At 39.5% G+C, this 11470-nt stretch overlaps 1 protein-coding gene across 4 annotated transcripts in view; it reads left to right on the top strand.

The window, feature by feature from the left end:
* Positions 1-10282: 10282 nt before the first annotated feature.
* The window catches only part of LOC118800201 (NACHT, LRR and PYD domains-containing protein 12-like), a 95524-nt gene continuing 94336 nt past the window's right edge, over positions 10283-11470 (top strand). For 3 of the 4 annotated variants that reach the window (XM_036560391.1, XM_036560389.1, XM_036560387.1), the window contains exon 1: positions 10283-10556. The gene's annotated coding sequence lies outside the window, so the exon portion shown is untranslated. The remainder of the gene's footprint in view (positions 10557-11470) is intronic. The other variant, XM_036560392.1, reaches the window with a different exon arrangement.

The following is an 11470-nucleotide window of genomic DNA, read 5'->3' as shown; positions in this document are numbered from 1 at the left end:
ATTGTTAATTTCTGTTTTTACTATTTCACACAATAAAGATAAACATCACCGCCTGGATTTTAGCTTCAGTCATCAGTCTTAGCAGAGCTACTGAGTTTCATAGACAGAGAGTCTGTAGAGGCTTCATGTAGCACAGACTGAGCGTCTTCACCCAGTGTGAGTTTATAAATCATAGGTTTTGTCTGTACATGATGGACTATTCAAACAAAGTGAATCACCAAAGTAGATTTCTAAAGTCACACAGTGTATGTCTGGATTTAGAGGACTTTCAGCTGCAGCTCAGTGATGAGCCTCTGATGTGATTCCTGCCATCACTGAGCTACAGAGACTGTAATGAAAGACACAGATGAGGATCAAAACTCCAGCTGTACAGAAGAGCTTTTCAGACGTGGAGCTAAACCTGCTGTTCTCCACTGCAGCGCTGCTCGATCCAATATAGCACAGAGAGCTAAAGACTTCATTTAAATTCAGCTGGACTTTAATGATTTAACAGTTCAGGTTCACTGCAGTCATTTACACTGACCGCTGCCTGATTATAAACAGGTCACTCAGTGTGGTATCAGACTGTATCAGACTCTGCATCAGACTTTATCAGACACAGTATCAGACTCTGCATCAGACTTTATCAGACACAGTATCAGACTCTGCATCAGACTCTGTATCAGCGAGTACTAAAAATCTGTACTCGGTCTTAAACAATGGTATCGATGCATCCCTACTTTGGAAGTTGATCATCTTCCTCTAGATCGAACGACTGAACAATTTGAGAAAAATATCTAACTGTGATTTTTCTGAACAACATTGTGACTAAAATTAAAACTGATTATTTTTACTCTTAACTGTTCGTTATTTCTGGTTGTTGTCATGTACACAGAACACAGGTGTATGACTGTTCTGATTGGTCTAACGCATATACCACTGGTTCAACAGCTGTGTTATTAGTAGGCATTTACTCATAAAAACAATACATCACCATAACTTTTTATCACAAATCACAATATTATGATGACAATAAATAGTTTAAAAATGTGGAATGTTTACCTCATTACAAGCCTTTTATTCAAAAACAGTCATACTAAAGTCGACACACTGCTGACAAACAAAGCTTGTTACAATATTTATTAGTTAGCATAGTTAGCTCAGCGTCTCACACCGAACACCGGTACAGAGTTTTAATGAGAGTTTAACCTCTCGGCCGTTATTAGTTAGCACAGTTAGCTCAGCGTCTCACACCGAACACCGGTACAGAGTTTTAATGAGAGTTTAACCTCTCGGCCGTTATTAGTTAGCATAGTTAGCTCAGTATCTCACACCGAACACCGGTACAGAGTTTTAATGAGAGTTTAACCTCTCGGTCGTTATTAGTTAGCATAGTTAGCTCAGCGTCTCACACCGAACACCGGTACAGAGTTTTAATGAGAGTTTAACCGCTCTGCCGTTATTAGTTAGCATAGTTAGCATAGTTAGCATAGTTAGCTCAGTGTCTCACACCGAACACCGGTACAGAGTTTTAACGAGAGTTTAACCGCTCTGCCGTTATTAGTTAGCATAGTTAGCATAGTTAGCTCAGCGTCTCACACCGAACACCGGTACAGAGTTTTAATGAGAGTTTAACCGCTCAGCTAATATTAGCCTTTTAGCTAACGCTACCTGCTGTACTTTAACTGGACAAAACTGACCAGTTAACACGTTCTAGGTAACTAAATCAGGTTCCACACTCAGTTCAGTTCATCTCAACATTAACAGACTTTAACTAAATAAATCATCAGTTTAATAAATTAAACTTCCCCTCAGAGAAAATGTGGAGCTGCTTTGGTTTAATTCGCCTTTCTTTCCTCCGTCGTACCCGCGCTTTCTTTGCTATGGTGATGAATCATACAAGGCTGAAGTAGTGATGAGGAGTCGATCCCAAAAGAATTGATTCTTCGACTCCACCGCGTCAGGGAGTATGAATCGACTCTTGTCCAGTGACTCAGTGAATCGAGACTCTTCGGTTCTCGGAGGAATGAAGCGCTAAAATGTTGAATATGTAAGAGTTTTACTTTTCAGCCGCGTCTGGATTTAAAACACAGCGCGGGTCATTCAGCAGAGCAGAGCTGAGCGGAGCAGATCAGAGGAGAATCGAGTGCCGGTCAGGAGTTTTAGACCAATCAGATCCGGCGGGAGTGTTTACCCGGCCGCGCTCTGCAGCGCGCGCTCTCTCCGGCGCTCGCGGTGTCTGTTTAAACCGAACGCGACCGTTACGAGCTGCTCACAGCGACTCGCTCACAGCATCAACGCCAGCTAAATTACCGGTTTACTCACCGATAAAACCTCCTCCAAACGGCGTTCACAGTCTGTATGGAGCCGCTCGGGACCCGGAGACCTTTTTCAGCTCAGAGCAGAACAGAAACGAGGATTGTTCAGCAGCGCTGGATCAAGTGGAGCTACAGCCCGGACTAACAGACTTCAGTGGGCAGAATCCGCTTTAAAAGGAGAGCAGTGCTGAAATTAAACCGCACTAACAGGTTTTAGACCCTGTTTCTGTCTCTCTGGGGGATCCTGTCTCTGATGCTCGGTAAGGGGAGCTGAAGTAGCTGATCTAGCTGAGCTCTCTGTCTGTTGGAGCCTCGTTGTGCGGCAGATCAGCGTCACTCAGACCTCCGTGAAGCCCCCCCATGTGGCCAGAGATGGAATAAAGTGCTAATATTCGTTTGTGCTGTTAAAATAAACGTTTGAGCTCTTTTAATTATTAAGTTATAGGCTAAAAATATTTTTAAATAAGTGACGTCACTCAGCCCCCCATCAACGTCCCACAGATTACATCCACAAACGCTCCAGAGTGGGATAATGTCCACCTTGGTCACTGTTAAAATCTGTTCCTGGTGGTTCCAGTAAATGTTCGTTGATATTTGATGAGCATTTTATTAGGTCACACATTAACATGAGCGCACAAGATACACTGAAAGACCAACATGAATGTTGTTGATCCTTAAACTAAGTGTAGCCTCACAAAACCCTGACTGGTTTTGAAAATGTTCTTAAAGAGTAAAGCAGTGATTTTACTCATCTTTCAGTTCAGCTCTGGACTTTTACTGCAGTGATGAAGCTGAATGATTAAAGCTGATAAAGCCAGACGACTCTGTGGTGATCAGGGTCAGCGGCTGCTCAGGAGGCCAAAAGGCCTTTCTCAGATCTTCACCATCAACCGGTGTTGATCCTGTGGTGAAGATGTCATCACTAGTGACAAAACCTGGTTATACAACAACTTAAGAATTAAAAGAGCTCAAACGTTTCTTTTAACGGCACAAACAGCAAAAACGAATGAGACCCTTTTGGTGTGATTTGGACGTTGATGGGGGGCTGAATGACGTAACAGTCAAACCTTCATGGCTTCACAACTGGAGAATTAAAACAGCTGGAATGTTTCTTTTAATGGCACAAACACAAAAAACGAATAGTAGTAATTTTTATTCCATCTCTGACCACATGGGGGGGCTTCACGGAGGGTCCACTCAGAGCAGCGCACTGTCAACCCTGACTGACCGCTCAGCTTAGATTTCTTATATGACAAATACTGGAAATCTGCATCGGCCCACAATTCCTATGGGGGTTTTCAGTGTGTATTTTTTTCATGAAGCAAATAAACCTATTTTATACGTCCAGCTGGACCCAATGTCCTCATTATCATTACGGTCTTGGTTCCAGGAAGTTGTTGTTTGCAGCCATATTGAGTGATCATTGTGTTTTTAATTTCAGCAGCTCAGAGTAGCTTTTGTGGTGAACATCACTTTAACCTACTGTCCAAAAAATCCCGAATCCAGTCTTCATAATTTCCCAAATTTCAGTAGTTACTCTGTTCAGTTACTCGTTATGGTTTCTCATAGTTTTATGATCAGTGTCGTCTTTTAGACGTGGACTTCTAATCATAATAACTTGTTTTGTTATTAATATTATTAAAGGTTGAGTAATAAATGTTTGTTTAATCTCAGGTCATTATTGGTGAATGAGTGAGGAGCAGTGGAGGAGAAAGAGAAGGGAAACTGAGGACGGCCTCGTTATCAAAGAGCTGATCTGAGTTCAGAGAAACATCAGCTCAGAGGGAAAAAGCTCTCCCACCATAAAAGTCCAGGCCGAGAGCCGAAACACCACAGGAGGCTCAGAGCTTTGAAAGGTACAGAGGTTTTATAATCTGTTGTGTTTTGAGCTGAAATTGTCCAGAATAAAGAGCTGCTGCAGTGGGTTTGATGATGTCTGGACTAAAAAGTTACAGCAGAAAAGTAAAAAGAGCTCCTGAAGCTTTCAGACAAACGTTTATATTCCCTACATAATAAGAGCCAAATTAACTAATAGAAGCGCTGATTACTCACAGTCTACTGAGACTTTGTGTCAGTTTGGGACACAGCCAAAATATTTTTAACAAAAAATATTATATTATTTTTAGCAAAATTAAATTGTTAACATGCCAACAACATCATGCAGAGCAGTTTGGTATGAAACGCCTGGTTCTAGAGAGACTTAGAGTCAGAATTGTTCACAGTGATGATGATAGGAACCAAACGAAAGCCTATCAGTTACGTTTTAAGATGAAAAATGGTAAAAGAAAATGCATAAAAACAAAAAGGAAAAAATAATACATTTATTACTTTATTACTCGCAGATTAATAATTGTGGTCGCAGTCTGGAGCCCTGAACTGAAGACCAAATTATTACTGTAACAGTTTAGATCTTCTGTTTGAAACACGTTTGTTTTCAGCTGGTGGTTTGAGCTGAACGTCTGTGTAATTTGTGAAATTCCTCTTTAGTTTCACTGAGAGGTTCCTGTTCGACTGGGAACCGTAAGGTTTGGTCTTGTGGTGAGTTCGTCCTCTTAGCTCTGCACCTCAAACATGACTGTGATGTTCCTGTAACAGAAGACACAATGTGAGCAGAGTAACGAGCAGCTTCAGTAAATCAGGGGAAGAAAACAGTCAAATCATTATTTAGACCAAACTCGGTCTAATAGAGTAAAATGTACCACAGAATTGGGTTTAGTACCAGTTTAAAACACTGTTTTACTGAAACCAGTTGGTTCAGGATTTTCAGACATTTAGATCATGTATAAAATGCAGATAGTAGATCAGCCAGTGTGTAGTTTACTATCACTAATCAGAGCTAAACTGGTCAGTGAGGTCAGGCAGGAGGGCTGGTTTACAGTTTGAACAGTATGTTTCTAAAGTCTGATTGGATGGTGGTGAACACGGCAGTAAAAATTTACACAGAGGTGAATTATTTCACAAGTTTTCTATATAAACTCTATTGTACTGTGTTATAATGTACTCTATTAAAATGAGGGTCAGATGATCAAAGCAGATAAAAGGACAGGAAGAGCTGTTGATGTCAGATTGATGGTATTAATGATTGGAATATTTCTTTTGCTAATTTGAAGGCTTTAGTTTGACTTATATTTCTGACAGAGAAGAATCAGAAGATCTTCATATAATTTTAATACCAAAACTGACCAACAGTAATTTGTACTAAAGGAGATAAAGACTAATTAAGGCCTGGTCATGTAGACCACTCTTTTTTGGGTTTTGTTGTTATGTTAAAGTCAGTGTGAGTCAGAAAATATAACCCATTTTCATTCTTTACTGTGACGTATTTCTGAGCTGAGCTCAGGATCTTGGAGGGGCTCTGAGCGAGCTGAGGATTTGTCTCAACAATAGGTGGAGGTGGTGGTGGTGGGGGGAGGGGAAACATGATATTTTTGGTTAATATTATTTTTGTTGCACAGCAACATAATCAAGACTCAGAAGATGATTTGGTAAAACTTCATTACTGAACATCATCTGACAGTATATGACATCTTTCATGATGTGTTTATGGCGTGTTTATGTCAATGTAATGTAGTTCAAGTGAAATGTTATTGATGTTTTAGAGATGGACAGAAGTCTTTATATTTTGATGGTAAGATTATGGGAAAACAAAATTGTCTTTTAAACCATATCGTTCTTAACCTGACCAGGGAAACTAACCAGGTAAAAAAGCTTAATTTTGATTTCAGATGTTCTACTTGTAATTTCATTGCTGTTCTTTTACTGTGTTGCTCTGATTAACGTGCTGTCTGAGAGTGTAGATGTAGAAACCTGTACTGCTGGAAAACTGTGTCTCAGTCAGAGCTTCAACTGGAGTCGAGGGCGCTGACACGTTCAGACTCCAGAACCCAAAATGCTCAGTTGAGTTCTAGCCTTCATAACTTCAGAGCGGTTTAAGCTACAGTCAGAGCCGGTTTATGAGGAGCCTGGCCACTTCCTGTTCTCCCTGTTATATCAAAAACAGGACTGCTAATCAGCAGAGGGCGCCCGCGAGTGAGTCCTCAATGAATGGGAGTTAATGGAGCTCAACGGCTGAAAACAAAAAGTTAAAATAGTTTCTAATCACTGAACCAGAACTTTCCTTTAGTTTTAGACAGTAGAAGGATGGATTTCACTAAAAAACAAAGAAATCTCACCTTTATATTTCCTTTTTCTATAGCAAACAGGTTTTGGGCAGCAGGAGGCGGGCTTTACTGCTAGAGTGTGATGATTGATTGACGAGCGGAGCAGCTCATGAACGTACATGAGGCGCTGTTTAAACTCCTATAATGAATTTAAAAGCTCTTAAAAATTTAACAGCGGTGTTAAAATGCTTTATGCTGCTCTGTGTTCAGGAAATGATTTGTATTCTTTTACATTAAAAATGTTTAATGATTTTGCTCAAATGCTCCATATCAACCCATTCAGCAAATTTTCACATTGTTTGTAAAATGGTTTGTAGTTAAACGTGTTTTAAAGTATAAAATCTGTTGTTATCAGAGGCTTTAATGCTCAGACAGTAGGTGAGTAAACTTGCTAATGCTAGCTTCGCTCCATTTTCAACTACAACATAGTAACATAGCTTTAAAGCACCATTTCTCATTTAATTACTGCACATATAGAGACTTTCTATTGTTCAGACAGTGATTTTTAAGGTGTACTGTGATTGTCCCACAGCCGTCAGTCTCACTAAGTTCTGTAAATAGATTTGAAACATTTGAAAGCTTTGTTGCTGAAATAAACAATAAATAACTGCATTACAGACACAGTTATTAGTCTGTGTTATTATTTTAGACTACTTATCTAAGGGCTCCTAGGTTCCTAATATACGTCTTACTGTTATGGTAGTACTGAGTCTTTTCTTTATAGTTTTCATCAGTACAGTTGTTCTACACTAGAACACAGAGGGAACAGTTACCTGGTACTGATAGAAAAAGAGTTTCTCCCATATTTTACAGTACAACACAACTGAAATTAAATTAGAGGGTGACAGTAGTGAAAGTGAGCATCTGATCTACCTTTGAACACAACAGGTTTTCTTTATCCTTTAATAATAAGAACACAGCAGGGAAGAGGTTTTACTGGCAGCCTTGGAAAGTGGTTCCCCCTTAAAGAGAAAAAGCTGGAGCGGATTTAAAGTACAGTAATGATGCTGATAATTTACCTGTGCTGATCATTTAACTCAGTAACTTTCAGTCAAACTGTACCACCTTTACACTGAGAACACAGGGGAACATCTGTAACCAGAGCCTGAGAAAAGTGGTCTCCCCTTGTTTATCACAGCTGGAGTGGATTTAAAGGTGGTACATATGGGCTGTGCACTGATTCCCTGCCAACACAGTTACGCTGTCACAGTGCTGAAATGTAATTCCTCAGAAAGTTGTGATGTTATCTGACAGCATTGTAGGAGGTTGTGACAACGTTGTTGAGACAGTGAAAGTAATCTGTACTACGCTGTCTGTTTGTTGTCACTCCTAGAATCCTTAATAAGCTCCATTTTAATCGGTTTTACAGGTTTCTGATAACAGATGTAGATCAGTGGTACACAGGAACAGATCTGTGTGTAATTAAGTGATTCAGTTATTTACCAAATAATAGTAAATATGATTGTTAGGTGGTGATACACCTGGATGGAGGATTTCGGCTTTACGTGGGCTTCGTGGTTCAGGTCTGTGTGGGTACTTACTAATGTGAAGACTCCAAATAGGTGCAAGAAGTGAGTTTATTAAACGACAGGATATAATCAAACAAACAAACAAAACACTGAGTGAAACGGAAAGAAAACACAATGAACGTGAAAAAATAAACACCATAATTTATTATTTAGAATAACACTGAAGACAGGAGCTGTGCAGACTGTGACTCTGAAGAGCTGAAAGAGGAATAAACACAGACTCAGTGTCCTTAAACAGTTCATCTATTTAGGTCTATTTTTAACAGAAAAATAATCTAGCCAGAAAAAAGACCCTCAGGGGGCGACGCTAGGACAAGTTTAGGGGATTTTAGACCAGATTTCACAGCGATCACAGAGCACTAGGACCTGCGGGAGGCGCTGTTTTTTTGCTCTTATCAATACAGCGCTAGAGTAAAATTATAACTGTAATATTTTAACACATTTGGGAGTAAATGCAAAAATATCTCCACTGCAGTCACTCATTTAATTTGTGGATTTCAAACAAAAACACAATAATTAAAAATCTAATGAAAATATTTGATTGAATTAAATTAAATTAATCTTAATACTTCAGAGTTCAATCAGATTCACTTAAAGAAACCAAAATCATTTTGTTTTACACTGTTTCACATTAGAGCAGCCAAACCTAACGAACTTAGAGTGAAGTCCAGAGAACTGAAATCTGCAGCTTCTGTCCTTCTTTAACCACTGCAGTTACTTTCAGTTTCATTTCAGTGTTTCTTCATATACGACCCAGTGTCGCCCTCTAGTGGTAACAAAATGCTGAACATTTACACTGTTACATCCTTTTGTCCTCTCTCTACCTGTCTCTACCTGTCTCTCTCTCTCTCTCTCCCCCTCTCTCTGTGTCTCTCTCTCTCTCTCTCTCTCTCTCTCTCTCTCTCTCTCTCTCTCTGGCTCTCTCTCTCTCTTGCTCTCCCTCTCTCTCTTGCTCTTCCTCTCTCTCTCTAGCCACACACACCTATATGTGTGTAATATAGAGAGAAGAGTGTTGAGATATGAGGGATAATAAATATGTGCAGTATCTGTTATTAACAAAGGTAAAATCGACTGTGACCTGTTGAGGTCAGTCTTGCCAAGTTATCGTTGTTATTTATTCTGAATTTGGACGAGGCTTTTAAATACATGCTAGTAGTTTAATGTATAAGTTAATGTAGTATATCATGTGTTATATCAGATATCAGATAATTCTCCATTAGACAATGAATAACAATGAAACGGTCAAACACGTTTAGTGAGGCGCTGAATGGAGGAAGAAAACACTGAAGCACAATTATTTAATTTAATGTCTCTGAAATACCAACATTACCCAGCCTACTGTGAGCACTGCTGCTAGCAGGCTGGTGTTTACTTACTGTACATTTTTGTTTAAAACCCCAACACAGCATCCTGTAATTACCAGGTAGCAAAAAGGCTGTCATAATAGTTTAATGTGAACAGTTTGTAAAAATGATTTTTGAAGACGGGAGAGGACACTGTGTGTAGGAGAGTCACACTCTGTGACAGACATACAACTACTGATAATTCAGCACCTGGAGCCAATTAACCAACTGCACAGCTACCAGTTAGTTACAAAATAAATTCTTATCAAATTCACACAACATAAAAGTTCTCATTTCCTTTTTAAATGTTAATATTACAGAGATCGCTGGTTTATGTGTGACACAGTGAGCTTGTTCATGTTAGCTGGTAAAAACAGTAGATAGAGGCCTTGTTTGTGAATGTGACGTTAACACAGGCTTTTAGCTCTTAATTCTCTAGCTCTCCACAATTAATATAGCATGTAAGCATGTGAAGTGATGATAGAGCAATATATCCACTTCTGATACTTGTATATAGCTGTGGGAAAACAGAAAGTATTATTCAGTAGTTAAGCCCATTGAAAGCTTAATGTTTTTGACATTTTGGGCTTCTAGCCTGCTTCACATTACCAGAAGTGACATTTAGATTCAGCAGGTCTGGGAAATTGGGAAGGGGGCAAATAAATTTTCACAGCACTCTAGTAGTAGCAGCAGTAGCAGTAGTACGTTACTTGTGTAGTGACAAAACTTGACTGGTAAAATTTTGTTCTCCACCAGACGCTGCAGACAGGACTGAATGTTAATTTTGCACCCAGTACATTAAATCCTGCATATAAATATACTCAGTTTAACAGACACTGGCTGACAAATGCAGTGTAGCTGATGGTCCAGCAAAACAGTGTCTGGCCAGTCTTGTTAAAATTGGATTTCAGATACACTCTAATTTGACTGAATGTGCTCCAACTGGTTTTCTCTTTCTAAGGAAAAGGAAGTTACAGCTAGTTTATCATTCAGTCTAAAGTCCAGTAGAGGAGCTGAGTGTGTGTTCAGGAGTGTGATATAATAAACTGGTCGACTGTAAGAAACTACAGATCGTATTATCATATATGAGCTGATGAGTGTCTCTACTGTAGGACTGGAGATCCTGATAAAGACAGAGCTGAACTTTTCTACCTGAAGACTCTGAAAGACTCTGAAAGACCCTGAAAGACTCTGAAAGACTCTGAAAGACTCAGACCTCAGAATCAGGTAACTTTATTATTTCTGCTTTTACTGTTTGTGCATTTGACCCTCAGTGTGAAACAGACTCTCAGACTGGTTAGAGAGCTGATGTTCGGTGAGTCGTGTGATGAGTTGGTGAATGTCTACATAGGAATATGAGCAGGTCCTGTGTTTTCCAGTTCTGATAACTGTGTTCTTGTGTTGTTTTTTTCCCGTTATGTAATGTTTCACACTGTGTTTTCTATAGTTGAGTCTGTGTAAGCTTTAATAAGAAGACTGCACATGTCAGTTGTCAGAGATCTTCTGTGATGGTGGAAGGGAAATATTAAACTTTAACATATTTTAAAATGACTCTTTGTTGAATATCAGTGGTTTATGTCAGCACAAGTGGGGCTGCATCAAAATCTGTTCATCACTTCAGTGTATCAGTAAATCCTGACTCTGTGTTTTCAAACTACTGACCAGAACACATTGATGACTCTCTTAAAGCCCCAGTCAGAGGTCACTGCAGCGTTTGGTTTTCAGTAGTGTTGCAGTACATTTTGACTTTCAGGGTTTTCAAATGACAACAGAACCATTAGAACTTAGACTGTGTGTGTTTGCATGTGTCCTTCTTGAAATAAGCAATCCCATAATTCTGTTCAGGGAATCATTAGCATTCAGAGAACTTGGTGGACAAAATCACTGCAGCACATTTACTTTGACTGTGCAGCGAAAGATTCTTTCAAGACTGATACCAATGAAGCCTGTAACCACTACGGAAGTTATATCTCACTGTCAGTGCAGTGACTTTTATTACTACTGACCACTCAGCACTGCAGGTTAAACTACTGACCACACAGCACTGCTGATCAAACTACTGACCACACAGCACTGCAGATTAAACTACTGACCACACAACACTGCAGATCAAACTACTGACCACACAGCACTGCTGATCA

The sequence above is a fragment of the Colossoma macropomum genome, unplaced genomic scaffold (assembly GCF_904425465.1).
Source record: "Colossoma macropomum unplaced genomic scaffold, Colossoma_macropomum, whole genome shotgun sequence".
In the NCBI taxonomy this organism is placed as follows: Eukaryota; Metazoa; Chordata; class Actinopteri; order Characiformes; family Serrasalmidae; genus Colossoma; species Colossoma macropomum.
The sequence above is the reverse complement of the archived record's forward strand: the minus strand, read 5'-3'. Positions and strand labels throughout refer to the sequence as shown.